General features: G+C 43.8%; 1 long non-coding RNA gene across 1 annotated transcript in view; it reads right to left on the bottom strand.

Moving 5' to 3' along the window:
• Positions 1 to 9,899, bottom strand: part of LOC116083687 — a 33,333-nt gene extending 23,434 nt beyond the window's left edge. The window contains exon 1 of the long non-coding RNA XR_004115863.1: positions 9,832 to 9,899. This is a non-coding gene — a long non-coding RNA (uncharacterized LOC116083687). The remainder of the gene's footprint in view (positions 1 to 9,831) is intronic.
• Between the last annotated feature and the right edge of the window lie 5,962 nt (positions 9,900 to 15,861).

Consider the following 15,861-nt stretch of genomic DNA (forward strand, 5'->3'; position numbering starts at 1 on the left):
GCACCACACCCACTGAAGAAGGGAGACACTTCAAAATGATCTGATCATCTCTCTTTCCCTCTCCCACTGCCATTTCTGGCACTGAACCTTATTGCTGTAGGGTTGTGGTTAACTTCTAACCTTGATCTAGCAAAATGGTCCAATGAAGAAAGGTACATGGCACAATTCTGATGTCCTGAGTGTGATTTCCAGGACACATATGATGGGAGGAAAGAACTGGCCTCCACATGCACCCCTCAGAAATCTCGTTCTGGGCCCTGAGTGATGAATAGCAACAGCAGGAGGAGAATCAGACACCTGTGTTAATCGATCTTGGGACAAGGCTCAGTTCTCAGAGAGTGAAGGTGCTGGCAGAAAATCCACAAGTGTGTTCTAATCCCCAGGGCCTTTGCAATCACCTTGACTCACTCACAAAATATTCTTGAGTCTCTGCTTCACTTCAGATGCTGGAAGACTGCTGCAGAACCAGTCTCCAGTCAATAGATGAGAAGTCTGCACAAAGGGAGGAGAGAGGAGGCAACAAATGGGAGAACTAATAACAAACACTAGACTTAAGGATGAGGACAGTAGGGATGGATGCACAGCAGAGGAAAGATGCTTAGGTGGGTATCTCTGTGACAAAGAGGAGCAGAAAGAGCTGAATTAAGGGCAGTTCTCACTATAGTCCTGGGAAAGTAGTCTGGGTAGAGAACTGAGTCAAGATCCTGATGTCCAGGTGGACCTTCAGATTTGAGGCCAGTAGATTGGCTGGCTGGGAAAAGTTGGACATGGGAGAAGGCACAAGTTGGATGCTTAAGGACATGCCAGCACATCAGACCTTTGGTTTCCACTGTAAGCAAAACAGGAAGTGCACCACAGAGGAAGGTATGTATGCTCTGGTGCATCTGCAGCTCACTGAGGTCTGCTGGAAGCCTCAAGGGTACTAAGCCCAGATGAGGTAGAAGCTGGCTTATTCCTGGTGTCGCTTGGATTTGAGAATGACTGGAGAGTTCAGGATACATGGTAAGGGCACAGCTATAATGACTCTCTGAGAAAGTAGGCTGTGCAGAAGAGAGAAAGCAGAGAACAATCAGACCAGTCCTGACCTGGGAAATCTGGGTAGATGGCATCAATATGTACACTAATTATGGCACGTGGGGAAGGTGGCAAAGGGTTGCTGGTAGGAGCGTTATAGACGTAGTAAATGAGAGATGTTAGTTATTCCAGATGCTGTCTGTGGCATGAGCAATATGATGTGACCTCAGGATGATTTCCATGGCTGGAGACATAATGATCAAGCAAATGGTCAATGCACAGTACACAGAAGCAAGGGGCAGAGGAGCAGAGTTGGAAGACAGAAGCCAAAGCATGCTGAAGTGTTGAGACTGGGATACAAAGGAGACTGCAGAGGTGAGAGGAGAACCCATGAGGTGAGAACAAAGCCAGATGTGGTTTTAGAAGTGTCTGGAGTGTTTCAAGAGGAAGGAGGTCAGTGAGGAGCAGCTGCTAGACAGAACAGGAACACTCAGATTCAAGCCCTGGGTGTGACATTGGGGCCAACACCTGTGTCCTTCCCCCGAGACCTCTGCAGTAGTACAGAAAAACACCTGGTTTCAGTTGCTTTAAAATGAAAACTAGGCCAGCTGCTGCGAAAAAAAAAACAGGAAGAAAAGCAAAACCAGGCGAGAGAAGCCATATAGGAAGGCTTATGCCAAGCCAATGAGTTTTTTGGAGATGGCCCACCATTTTGCATGCTTATTCTGGGTGTGCTCTGAGAGGCATGGACCCAGAGACTTCATCCCAGGATTGCTTCTCACTGCTAATAGGCCTTTCCTGTCACTATTACATAGCTTAATGATTCCTGGGCATTACCCGCCCTATTGGGCAAATTTCCCAGAGATCAATATGAAGATGTCCTTTCATACAATAATGCTGTTTAGATGAGTTAATGACTTTATGGAATTCCTGATTTGATTCAAATAAATTTAGGAAGAAAGATTAAGGAGATGGGTTTAGTTGTTTGGCCAGAAAGATGTTATAATGTTAAAATCAAGAATAGGATGTGTCCCCTCCTCGTAAAACAGTAAGTAAATGCTTCATAATAAGAAGTATAATGAACTTTCTTAAATTGCACTGAGAAAAGAAACAGACTTGGGACAGATTTGTGATCAAGGAAAAACATCCATTCTAGGTCAGGTCCAAGGATGAAGGAAGCCACGGGTATGCACCATGATGAAGCAAGGCCATGTGAAACTGTTGTTTTGAAATTATAATGAGCATATAGAATGAAACACTTCTTTGACCTTACTATCAGCATCCTTTTGTAATTCCCCTATTGTGTAACATTGTATTTGTGAAGTAATTTTATAAAGATCTTTTGTCTCGGAAGCTATCAAAAGGCTGAGTGAGAAAATGTGGCTACTGGGATTCTGTTCCATCCACCAAATGTGTGTGTGTGTACAATATGTATATATGACTGTCTATATGTATGTACATATATATATGTATGTATATATACATATGTACATACATATATATATATATAGGTACTTGTATATGTATATGTATATAAAAGTGTGCATGTTCATTTGTGAAATTGATGAAACAGGTGGTCAGGATGGCTGAATGTGTGTGTGTTTATGTGTGTGTGTGTGTGTGTGTGTGTGTGTGTGTGTGTGTGCTCGTGCGTGGTGCACACACATATGCATTACTTTCTCTTTATCCTCCCCGCCTCCCCGGGTGCACAAAGAGTTAAGTTAAGGAGTAAAGAGTCCAAATAACTAAGTTTTTTTTTCCCTTAATCTCCTGCTGCTATTAGCAGGAGTCAGTTTCTAGAAGTCATCAACTTTTGGCCCCAGTATAGCATGAGAGAGTTAAATTGCCAGAAGCCATCGACTTCTGGCCTCTAGAACAGTAGGAGAAAATGAAAAGTCAGAGGTCATCAGCTTTTGGCCTTGCTCCAGATGCTGGGTCCCACTTCACTATTTTCTTCTTTTATATTAGTTCTTTGAGAATTTCACGCAGCATATTCTGATTATTCTCTTTCTTCCCCAGCTCCTCTCAGATGCCTACCCGTTTGTTTCTACCAAAATTTGTTCCTTCATTTCTCCCATAAAGGCTGATTTTGGCTGAGTATTCTTGGATGTGTGGCCTTTCACTGGAGTGTGGTCAACTTACTGGGGGCAACATTTTCAGAGAAAATTGACTCTCCCTGTCTCAGAGGTTGGAAACTGCCAAGAGCTCCTCAGATGGATATGGAGCTTTATACCCTACTCCTTTGTCCATGCTGGGATTTGGTATGGTTTAGGCTTGCACAGGTCTGGTCCATGGTATTTTACCTGTTATGAATTCATACTGCAGCTGCCTGCGGTGTCTGGAAGGCTCTGTCTCCCTGTGGTCACCACCATCTCTGGCTCCTATATGCTTTCTGATCCCCTCTGTATTGATCCTTGCACCTTGGGAGGACAGGGTGTGGTATACATGAACCCCTTAGGGCTGAGATGTCTGCAGTCTTTTGTTCTTTGTGCCATGACCAGTTGTTGGCCTCTGTGTTGATCATCATCCATTGCGAACAGAAGCTTCTCTAATGAAGGATCAGAAATGCCTGTATCCCTGGGTATAATGATAGATCATTAGGACTTCTTTTAATACTGTGTCCATTTAGCAGAATAGTGATTGTAGGTTCTCCCCTAGGGTCTGTGACCTGTCTAATACTGGCTCTTGAGCCAGTATTAGTGCCATGTATGGGATTTTATTTGCAGAGTGGTCCACTGTTAGAAGAGGGTCTTGTGCACTCTGTATTCAGATGCTGACTTCTGTGCCCTGAGATCTAGTCACAGTCTTGACTCAGGCATTGTCATGAATATTGGAAAAATCTCCTATATCAATAAAGTATAATTATCTCTGATTGTTTAATAAAAATCCAAACAGCTGATAACTGGGCAGAGGCGATAGGAAGACTGGAGGTCTGATCCTAGCCAGGGATTCCAGGGAGAAGAGCCAGAAAGAAGGAGTTTGTCTTGAAGTAGGTGAGGTTTCAGGAGAAAAAGGGCCATGAGATGGATGAAGAAGAAGACAGTCACCATGAGGTGGGCCTGATGAGGAGTACCAAAAGAGTTATCCGTGAGGGCAGACAGCTTCAGCAGTGTGAGCCAGGGAGAGACTGAATATAAGTGACTTGGGTCCTGTGGCTGGGAACTAGCTATGTACCATAGAGGATTGGGAATATCTACTCAGTTTTTGTGCTCAAAGCTTGTTGAATAAATCTATAAGTCTCCATCTCAGTTACTTGGGAACTAGTTGGGTTAGAAAACATCACCCCTTTCAAATTTCATCCTATATCTGTCCTTAAGTCCAATCAGGAAGTGGTTGGTTGCTCCCATGTAAAGTTTTGAATGTGAGAAATTGTAACATGCTCTCTTCTTGATGAAAGTGACCCAGTGGGAAGTATGTAATTGACCAAAATGGGGAAGTGTGGGAGAATCACCCACAACAGGCTCCTACCGGACAGAAGGGCTGGAAGCAATAACAGGAGAGAGAAGGGAACAGGCTGGGTGCCCTAGTTAGCAGGGCTGATGGATGAGACAAGGTAATATAATGTCTTTTCTGATCACTCTTTCTTATCTTTAAAACTAAAGCAAAAATTTAAGTAAAATAAAGGATCAGGGAAGAATTGATGAAAGTGCCTGAGAGTGCAATGGTCAGGCAGTGACTAGGGCTCACTTCAGTCCAGTGGTCACAGATTTAGTAAGAGTGAATGTCCTGCATGTCTTTATCCATCCTTGTTCTGCATGCACACAGCAATGGGCCAGAGTACTGGCCTTGCTAAGGAAGGGAGACTCAGAGAGGAGCAAGGGATCCACTTCCTTGGTGGGGAAGTACTAGCATCTCTTTAAACAAAGAAAATTAGGTTAATTTGTCCAACATAACTGACTTGAGATACAAACCATGTATGATTTGAAAGCCATCAACTTTCTATAGCCCTGCCTTCTCCCTTGTAATGAAGAATTGGAGTTGGATATACAGCTGTTCTGTTTGTGTGGAAGTCTCTTTGTCAGCACACCATTTGTGTGCATTGGATACACACTCTGTCTGCACATGGCCCATGGAACTCCCTTTGCCAATATGTCAATCATATCACTTTGGCTTATGTTTCTATCACTCAACACCAGATCTTTACTTTCCTAAGTACTTCACAGACATTTTTAAAAATTTATTTAATGTATATGAGCATCCCATTGTGACACACAAGAAGAGGGCATCAGATCCCATTATAGATAGTTGTGAGCCACCAAGTGGTTGCTGGGGATTGAACTCAGGACCTCTGGAAGAGCAGTCAGTGTTCTTAACCGCTGAGCCATCTCTCCAGTCCACAGACTTTTAAAACGTACATGTAATATAGTCAACAGAAAAACCAAAGCAGTCACATCTAAGTGTGGTAGATACCATGTTGTTCAGAGCAGTCAGTCCCAACTAGTGTGGTGATATCATGTTGTGATCATAGTCTGCAGGCCTAGACCTGTGAATAAACACCTTTGTTTATTTTGAAACATTCTCCATCATGGTAACTCCTGATCCAGTCTGTAGTTTTTCCTATTCTTGGAATTGCCGATTATATAAATGTCAGCACCTCAGGGTTGCTAACACCCCCTTAATGCTTGCTGAGCTTCCCAGTGTTTATTCCTTCAGGCCTTCATTCAGGATTTGTATTTACCTCTTCTCTCACTCTCTGTGGAGATTCTTCAACTTGGCTTTTAATTCTGTTTGTGTCTAACACTGTCAACAGTCTCTGCTTCTAGTTATTGCTGCTTGCTTTCACATCTATTTAATTTTAATTATTTTGAGACAGAGTGTCACTATGTACTCCTGGCTGTCCTAGAATCCACTATGTAGACCAAAGTGACCTGGAACATGTGGCAATCCTCATGCTACCTCTGAGTGCTGGGATTGTAGGCATTCCTGGATGAACCTGGCATGAGGGGAGAGATCCCCTAAGATTGGAGCATTTGCTGTCTTTCTTCAGGGGGTATTGGCTTTGTCTATGCCTGGGATGAAGGAACTAATAACCTGCATCCAGAAGATGACTGTCCTGAGTCATACTTGGGTGTCATCTTTCTGGAATTTGGCCTACTTGTAAGTGACCCTCACCCTCCCTACTTCCCAGCTGGGAGCATGTGGAGACCTCTGTATATTCTCAGACTTCAGTAACCTCATATTTCTTGAGGGGAAAATAGTACCTTACATAAAATGTATGTGTGTGTGTTGCCTACATGTATGTATGTATGTATATATGTATATCACATGTGTGCCTTGCCCTAATGTCAAAGATCTATATTAGTGTTTGGCTTACATATATGTGTATGTATCACATGTGTACCTGTTCTTAATGTCAAGGATTTGTGTTTGTGGGAGTTTTGCTTATATGTATGTGTGTGTATCATATGTGTGCCTGGTGATCATGGAGGTCAGAAGGTGGCACCAGATTCTTTAGAATTAGAGCTATGGATAGCTGAGAACAGCCATATGAGACCTGGGAGACAAACATAGGTTCTCTGCAAAAGAAACAAATCATTTTTCATCACTGAGACATCTGCCCAGGTCCATGTAGAACACCTTTTGAAAGTGTTGATTAATACAGAAAGGCTCTGCCAATTATGGGCCATATCCCTAGGCAGGTGGGCAGAGCTATATAATCTAGCAAGCTAGTTAGCAATGTTCTTGGTTCCTTCTGGGTTTCTGTCTTGAGTTCCTGCCCTGACTTTCCTCAGTGATGGATTGTTACCTGGAAAAGTTGCTTTTGGTCACTGTGTTTATTGCAACAATGAAAAGGAAACCAGAATGTGAATTAACATAAAACAGACAAACATTATTGTAGAAATAAGTATGAATTAGTACACATATGGACTTTCTTCCTGTAAGAAATTGAGCAGCAATATGAGATGCCTCATGCAAACTTTACCACCAACTCTTCTGCATATCCCAACCCATATGTTGTGATCTACACAGAGCAGCGCATGCACACAGTGAGCTGCCATCTAAGTGCAGAAATGACATTCAAGTATCACTGCATAGCCACAGAAGAAAAAACATGGTAGAGATTTGTAAATGACTATTGGAAAGGTGACTGATAAATATACATTTAACTTCTAAATATGTAAAATTGAAGGAAATGGCAGATGGCCCCTTCCATGCCCATTGGGCCCACCTCTGTGGGATGAACCAAATGCAAGTAAAGTCCTAGGCTAAAATTCATCTACATGGAACATGCACAGACTCCTCATGCATGGGAAACTGTTGCTCAAAGTTTCTGTTAAAGGGATATCCCATGGTGTATGCATTGTGCAATGCTCTGTGTATTACCCATGACTACACAGGTCATTTCTCATGAAATCCTCATGTGGATGCAAACAAACACTGACTATAAAAGATCTGCTTCCTGGGGCCTTCCTAGGATTGGGTCTAGTAAGCATTGATGGTAACTAATATATCTCAAAACTCATACTTTTGATTTTAATTTCTGTTAATAGATCCTCAAAAATCAAACAAGGGAAGATGCTTCCTATAGATGCATTCTAGAAGCTGAGAATACAATGCAGTCCCTCCTGCAATAGAATAAGATATAGTTCCTCCTGCAATTATGGAAGAATTGATGGAGTCAGAGGTCATTGTGCAAAGCTGGAAGTGATGCCCTTACTACTGTGCTCTTCTGATGAACTTCATGATACATGAGCTTCTCAGGGATTAGGGAGGCACTAGGCTTCAGTCAGTAGTGATGGGAGTAAGTATCTACAACCGCTAGAGTGGCATCATAAATGCCCTGCAGCTTCTAATTGCTCTCTAAGTGGAAGTCCGTTTTAGAATTCCCATTCTCTAGGGTAAGGTTATGGCTTAGGCTTCCTCAGTAAAGTCTTCTTATTCAGGTATGAGGACTTGCATGCAACCCCCCAGTACATATGTAAGAACCCGGGGATAAGGGCATATGCTTGGTACCCGAGGAGGACTGAAAACTGGGGACATCTTCTGTTTCTACATGCTTGCATATATATGTGTACCCTTGCATACTACACATGCAGATCCACAATCATACAAACACACACACACACACACACACACACACACACAGAGATACCTTCACATAGATATAGACATATATCTACAGAGAAACACACACACACACACACATATTCACATAGACACAGACACATTCACATAGACAGACACAGACACACACATACACCCTCACATAGATATATACTCACATAGAAACAAACACAGACACATAGTCACATGTAACACATACAGACACACACACTAACATAGACACAGACATAGACACACACATATATACTCAAACACAAATATATACATATACTCACATTGACACAGATACATATACTCACATAGACACTGACACATACACTCACACACAAACACATACATACACTCACACATATACATATATATCATATACATATACATATATACATATACATTACATACATATACATACAGACACTCATATAGACAGACACACACACCTTCACATACACATACACATACACACACACACACACACACATGCAAACACACACACATACACACACACACACACAAAGAATTACCCTTCTTTGATGCAAGTCTCCAGTAGCCAGAAGACCAGGCCATATTGTAAGGCCACTTGTCAGCAGACATTCAACTGTCCCAGTGAGCACACCTTTAAAACAGCCCAACTCCAAGGACCTGGCATCTAAGTGAAGAAGCTCTCAGTGCTTCTGGGTCCATATTATAGCTCTCTCTGGTAACCTAGCTATTCCATTTTAAGAGGCCAGAGCTCAGACCTCCTTTCTGTACAATGTTGAGGCCCACAGAGCTTGTGAGCAAAACACATGACTGCTGTCTGCACTTCTGAGGCCCTGGCCCTTAAGTGTGCAGAACTTGAGGAACATGGGATTTGGGCATAGATGGGATGGGAGCCCATCTCAGCTCTTTTCACCCAATAATGCATCCCCATAGGTCTATTCAGTCACAGTCACACTGATCCATGCACTGCAAGGCTGTAGAATCTTTTCTCCATTTTTAAGGTCATTTTACTATTACGGGATAATTTGGGGATAATTATGAAGAATGCTATCCTGAATATCTCCATAATCTTGTGCTTAGGTTTGAGATTTATTTCACAGATGGGATTTTCAGGAGTTCAATTGCTGGGTGAAGGAGGATTAATGAGGGGAGGCTCCTGAGGGTGACTGCCACATGTGTTTCCAGAGAGTTGTAAGGATTCTAGTGACACCAGTAACAGATGAGTATGCCAGCTTCATTTGTAGCCTCTGTGGCTAAATCTGGTCTTGTAATTAAGAAAACTATTAATTTGAAGCACAATATTCATAGTTTGGATTATCTCCCAAATGCACATAGACAGAGAATGACAGCAAGGGCAGCTAGAATAATAGCCATATTACAGTTAGAATGCAGAGCCAAATGAGGGGTGATTTAACAGGACAAAGGAATCAGAAAGAATGACTGTCAAGCCTGGAAAGAGAAGAAGAGTGAGATGAATGACTGGGAGATAGAACCCATGTTTCAGAAGGAATGTGCTGGGGCCTGGCAGGCTCACAGGAGTTCCTGCAAGCCCATGTGCACACAGGAGCTCCTGCAAGCCCTCATGCATGCCTGGCTCCCCAAGCTGAAGACACTGAGGTGGAGGTGACACTCTTTGTAAGAGGGTCTCAGATTAGATGAGGCTTCAGGGTATCTGTGTGTGGGAGTTAGGCTGAGGGGTTGGGGAGACCAGATAGGGTTATCGCACAACATGTCAAAGATCTAAACAGGATGTCACTGCACCTGCTTTCTTACCTGTTCACCTCCCATGCTCCCCTCCCACACTCCCCTCTGATGGTGGCTGGAGACTGGAACACAAGCTGTAGATGCAGAGTCAGAAAATGAAGAAAAACACAGAATAGGGTGGATTCTAATGAACAGACAAGCAATTTTCTAAAACACACCGTGTTTCCACTTATTTTTAAGGACAAAGTTGATTTCCACGGGACACTGAAACCAGCCCTTGAAATCTTTACTCTGTGCCACCTGATACACTGTCCTGTTTCTCCAGATACCCAAGGCTTGTGGTACCCACACTGTTTTATGTACTTCAATTCATCAGCAATTGTTTGTGAGGAATAATACATGTTACCTTTAAAATGCATCACATGGCAATGACAGATGTGATCAGTGATCTTGGTTATAAAATGTTAAGCTGACCACCAACTGAGTCTTCCATACAAGAGCACAAAGCAGCCAAAAACCCCAAACCCAGCTGCCCAGGCTCCCTTCTGCACTGCCCTTGGGCACCTTGGTGATTAAGTGTCCAAGAGTCATGGCTCCTTGACTTGGGAAGAGCAGCTGAGAAGATTGGATCCATGAAGTGAGTTCATTGCTAGGGTCCCTGCTTGGAGCAGGAGGCCCTGGGGAAGGAAGATGGGTTACTCATACTCAACACTGTGTCCCAGGCTGTTGTGAGACTCTCAGGATAAGTGGCACCTTACCCTGTGCACTAACTGTGTATAGAACTTGCTTCTGTCCAAACACACTCACCCACAGATGTGGTATGGCATCTCCCCATTCCACAGGCAGGTAAAGGACTTGAAAAGACCTGTGCAATGTGTGGTTTGGATGTGGGTTAGAGATGTGTGGGTCTCTCAGAGGTCCATTCTCGGTGGACCCCATTCCCAAGACATGCCCATAAAGTGAATAAACAGGCTGGACCACTGCAAAGGTAGATGGTGGCTTCTTTCTTCAGTCTGTTGAGTTACAGTGCATCCCTGGATTTCTTCATTTCTGCATGTATATGCAGCACAATAATCCCTAAGTGTCAGCCTCTGCTCCCGGGTGAGTCTTTCCCTGTGACATCTCCCATAAGCCTCTGGTCCTGAGTGAGTCTTTCCCTGTGACATTTCCCATAAGTCCTTTGCTATATTTGAATCAATAAAATGAGTGGACTGCAGAATGCTTGCCATTAAATTATCCTTCAAGATCCTTAACAATGCAGAAGTGTCACCCTGATAAATTTTTGTTTTTGGAAGCTGGTGGTATGCCTAACACAATGCGCGGTGTGCTGGCTTTATTGTAGCCCTGAGAAGTTACTCAATTTTATTATATTCTGTTCCTTTTGACTTACGGATTCTATAAGCAACTTTCCAATCTCAAGAAAACAGAAAATTGTTGTAGTAACTGAGTAACACCTGACTTCCATTGCCTCTCCCATTCTTCCACAAACTATTCACCATGGTACAGAGGCCATGTTTTTTAACCATAGACTAAATCAACATTTTCCATAGGAAGTTAGCCATTTGGGGGCAATTTAGAATTATTGAAGACAGGGATGTTAGCTGCTGACCTGGTTTGAATGTGATTTGTTCCCAGTGGCTCATATCTGGAGGTTGATTTCCATTGTGATCACAGGCAGAGGGCATGGGACTATTATCAGACAGGACAAAGGGGGATGTGGCAGGGTCCCTAGGGGCAGTCCATTTAGAGTGGAATACTCCAGGGTGCAGACTAGTTCCTCAAAGGGAGATAGTTACTGTAAAAAGTGATCCTTTCCCCTGTGGCTCCCTGGCCTTCTCTCTGGCCATAGTCATCCTATGTACACACAATCCCACCTTAGTGATGTCACCTACCATAAGACCCCCATCAGAGACCAAACTGATGAGGCTGCCTGACCTTGAACCCCAGACTCTAAAAGTGTGAATAAGTAAATGTGCTATTTATAAAGCCATCAGGCCTCAATTATTTTGTAACAGGTGGAAAAAAAGTCACTGAATCAATACAGCTCATTCTGTGAATGCTTGGCTCTCACGTACTTCCTGGTCTTCCACAATGTGTACCTTCCCCGGTGAAAGTGTGTATGAGTTGAGCTCCTCCACAGGCCTCCTTTGCCATGATGGACCAAGACCCATGAGATCAGGAGTCAAAATAAATATCAATAATCCCTTATGTGTTTCAGAGAGGTAGTGTCACAACAACATAGAAGTACCCAACTCAGAGAAGTGAGAGAGCCTTGTGCACCTAGACCAGACCATGTGGTTCTTGTCTTGTAGACCTGGTTTGTGGACTAGAGAAGCCAAGGAAGAGTTGGGAGAACAAAGGATCACCAGAGTGCAGGGATGCCCTGCTCATGGGGTTCCAGCCAGGAACAAGGAGCCTACTGGGACTGAACTGAGGTGGTGGTTTGTTTTAGGTTCTTACTTGTGTCCTGAATTAGAATGAGGCTGGGCAAGAAGTAAGTTAAGAAATCATAGCATTCATGCTGTGGCCTGATTGCAGCCAGAGGCTTTTAGTCAGGTTTATCGTGAGAACCCAGAGCAAAAAGCAGAATAAAAAGATGCAGAAAAAAACAAACAAACAAACAAACAAACACTGCAGCTTGCCAGATGAACCCACATAAAGCTGCAGAGAAAATCCTGTTCTACAGGTTAGTGTCTCATACAGAGATGCAAGAATGGGACAATTACAGTACAGGTAGAAAGAAGTTATTCTATATATTTGTGAGATTTCACAGACTTGAAAGACCCCCAGCCCCCAGGAAATAAAACCATAAACATATTTAAAATGCTTTCCTCTGATGAGAGAGTTTGTCCAGGTTTTCCTGCTTTCAAGAAGGCATTTCAAGTCATGTTTTCCCATGTTTAGCCACTCAGACCATGGCCCAAGCAGGGCAATCTCTGCTCAGGCTAATCATGGTGCTTCTTGTGTAAGTGTGAATTTTACATGCAAGGAAAATGCAAGATTCAGAGGTTCATGAAGGCTTCCATTAATATTCTAGGAGGAAAATCAAAACAAAACTTGAGGCCAGAGAATATGTGTCATGGTCAGATTCCCCACAGAAATGCAAGAAGGGGGTTGGAGCAATGGCTGCCATTGCAGAGGACCCAGGTTCAGTTCCCAACATCCACAAGGCAGCTTAAGGTCTAAAGTTCTGTATGTCCTCCATTGGCACGTGAACACTACAGACACACACACACACACACTCACACACACACTCACACACACACCCCTCTTAAAAAAGAGGGCCATGTATAAAGCTGCCAGGATGAGGCATAGATTTAAATGGAGACATCAGGATGTTGGAAACACCATGAACATGGAAAGCCTACAAAAGGAAGTTACAGGCAATGAGTGAAGTCAGGGTAAGAGAGAGGCGATGTGAGCCACAGAGGACAAGGCCGTGGGTGTCAGGTGTTCTGCATGTGACCTCTGAGCTCCAGGGTGGAGTGAGTCCTATTGGACCTCAGTCCCCCTCTCTTCTGAGTTTCCATTCTTTTCAGATTGAAAGTGTTTACTATGTGACATCTCATGTTAGAAGTTTGTGACATTGTTTTCTGTTTCACAAGGTGAAGCTGCCAGACTGCTTTGAGTCTTAGCAAAGACTCTGAATTTAGGCTTTTGAGTGACACTGGATCTTTTAAACTATTGGCTGCTCTTGGAGTTGGACTAGATGCATTTTCTAGTAAGGAAAAAAAATGAGTCTTTGCAGTTATGAGAATTGTAGAGCTTGAGTCAGACATGTTGGGGGGCATTTTGAGTGTTTGCTGCTGGGTAGATAGTAATATTTTGTGAAGGTATGGGAACCTTAGGAAGTGGTCCTGGGTTGGTGGACATAGTTTATTAGAGGTATCTCAGCTCTCTGCCTTCTGTGTACAGCATGATGTGAGGAGGCTTTACCACATTCCTGACACCAGATGAGGGGCTGCTATGGCTCTCATCACCTCCCTTCCATGATGGACTTGAGACTCAATGTGACGGAGAGTCAAAATAAGTCTTTCCTTCCTTGTCCCAGTCAGGGACTGCAGTCATAGCAGCACAAACATAACTAAGACATTAACTTGCCACTTTATGTAGTTGTTCGTCAAAAAGCCTAGAGGAGCAATCCTGTGCACATCCTTGGGAAGGACGAGGGGAGATGGAGTTTGTGTGTGGGGATCCATGCATAATGAGGGCCACAGAGTCTGGAGTAGGGTAAGAAAGTGTAGAGCCTCCCAACTGAAGTCTAGGAAAGATTGTCTTTTGTTGCATTGGAACAGCCTGACATTTGTACAAAACAATGAGCAGAAGGGATCCCCAACTATGGGTTCCGTAAGAAAAATCTGAAGGACATCTCTTACTCTGTTACCCAGTGCAGACCTGGCCCTCTGGAGACAATCCTCAGCCAGCATGGAGGGTCACAATACAAGATGTAGGTGGGGCTGGCAGGAACTGAGCTTGGTCCATGATATTGATGATATTGATCCATGCCACCAGCCCTGGCCTTGAACCAAAGCTATTAATATGCAAGAAGCATGTATGAGCAGCAGAATGTGCAACCAACGTGGAATGTGACTAAAGGCTTCTGCTGGGTTTTTGGGTGGGCTAGATATCCTGATCCTGCCCAGGCCCACTCACAGAGAGCAGGAAGGAGAGTAGGGATCAAGATTGGCACACACAAGGAGGGTGGGGACTGAGTCTGTGGCATCCCTGCATGACTGAAGTTCATAGAGGGCTCTGGGACTGTCCCTGCTGCCTTCTCCCACTTATGCCTCACTTGAGCTTCTGCCCTGGCCTGTGCCATCTGCCCCAGCTGGGAGACGGTTCCTGTTCTCTCCTCACAGCAGTCTACTGATGGTATTGACACATATACACAGCACAGCAGCTGCAGCTGGGTCCTATGTGGACTTCTGTGCAAGCAGTCCTGAGCAAGGAGGACAGGGGCCCTTAATGAAGGTGAGGTGGATTACCAAAAGGAACTTTTTGGATGAAGACACAGAATCAGAGGATTTTGCAAAATTTGAGGGATATGTCAGAGAGATGGAAGGGCCATGTGCTTTTGTTTGTCTACTTGGACTAGACTTGGAATGTTAATTAATATTTTTTCAACTTGACACAGGGTAGAATTAACTGGAAAGTGAATCTCAACTGAGAAAATGTATTCATTGGATTGGTGTACAGACATGCTATAGGGCATTTTAAATTGTTGATATGGAGGGTCTAGCCCACTGTGAACAGTGCCACCCCTGGCAAGACTGAGTGTTAGGTCTCAAAGACAGGTACTTATTTAACATATCAAAGCAGACCTTGCTGCCAAGTTCTCCCAGCATCCTTTAGTCCCCACTGTTACAGGGTCCTTCTGGCTGGCATTCCCTGTTCCCTACTCTAAACTTTTCCAGCCCAAGGGCTGGACTGCCCCTCCCCACAGCTGCCCTTCCCTGAATAATCCAGTTATTTTAGTTACCTGGGCTTTACCTTTCAGGTCTCTTGGCCAGTCTCTTGGCTGTCGATCTTGGTCTCCAATGCCTCTCCCCTCTCTCCTTTTCTCACATCGCTCAGCTCAGACTGGTGAGGTCCACTCTGGACTCTCTCTGATGTCTCTGCCTCAGGTTGTACTCTGCTTTTTATGTACAATAAGCATTCTCTTCCTCCACCATAGGACAGCCGTGTCTGTCCATCCTTCTGTTCTTCCTTCCTTCTTTTTTCCCTATTTTTTTTTTCACTCAGTGGGTTGTCTAAGAACACATGTTGAGCAAGTTAAGGGAAGCAAGCCAGTATATAACACTTCTCCATGTTCTCTGCTTTGGTTCTTGCCTCATAGTCCCTGCCTTGAGTTCCTTTCTTGACCTCCCTCAGGGATGGACTGTGGCCTGAGTGTGTAAGCTGAAATGAGTGCTTCCTCCCCCAAGTTGCTGTTGTTGTTTATCACTACAACAGAAAGCAAATTAGGACACATTAGGACACAATTATCCAGGTGGCTTGGACAAAGCATTTGTATTTCACGCCTGTCTGGGACCTGTCTCTGCTGAGGCATTAATCCATAGCATACCCTGAAAGCCTGATCTTCACTTGGCTGCTGAGTTC

This window comes from Mastomys coucha, unplaced genomic scaffold, assembly GCF_008632895.1.
Source record: "Mastomys coucha isolate ucsf_1 unplaced genomic scaffold, UCSF_Mcou_1 pScaffold8, whole genome shotgun sequence".
Taxonomy (NCBI): Eukaryota; Metazoa; Chordata; class Mammalia; order Rodentia; family Muridae; genus Mastomys; species Mastomys coucha.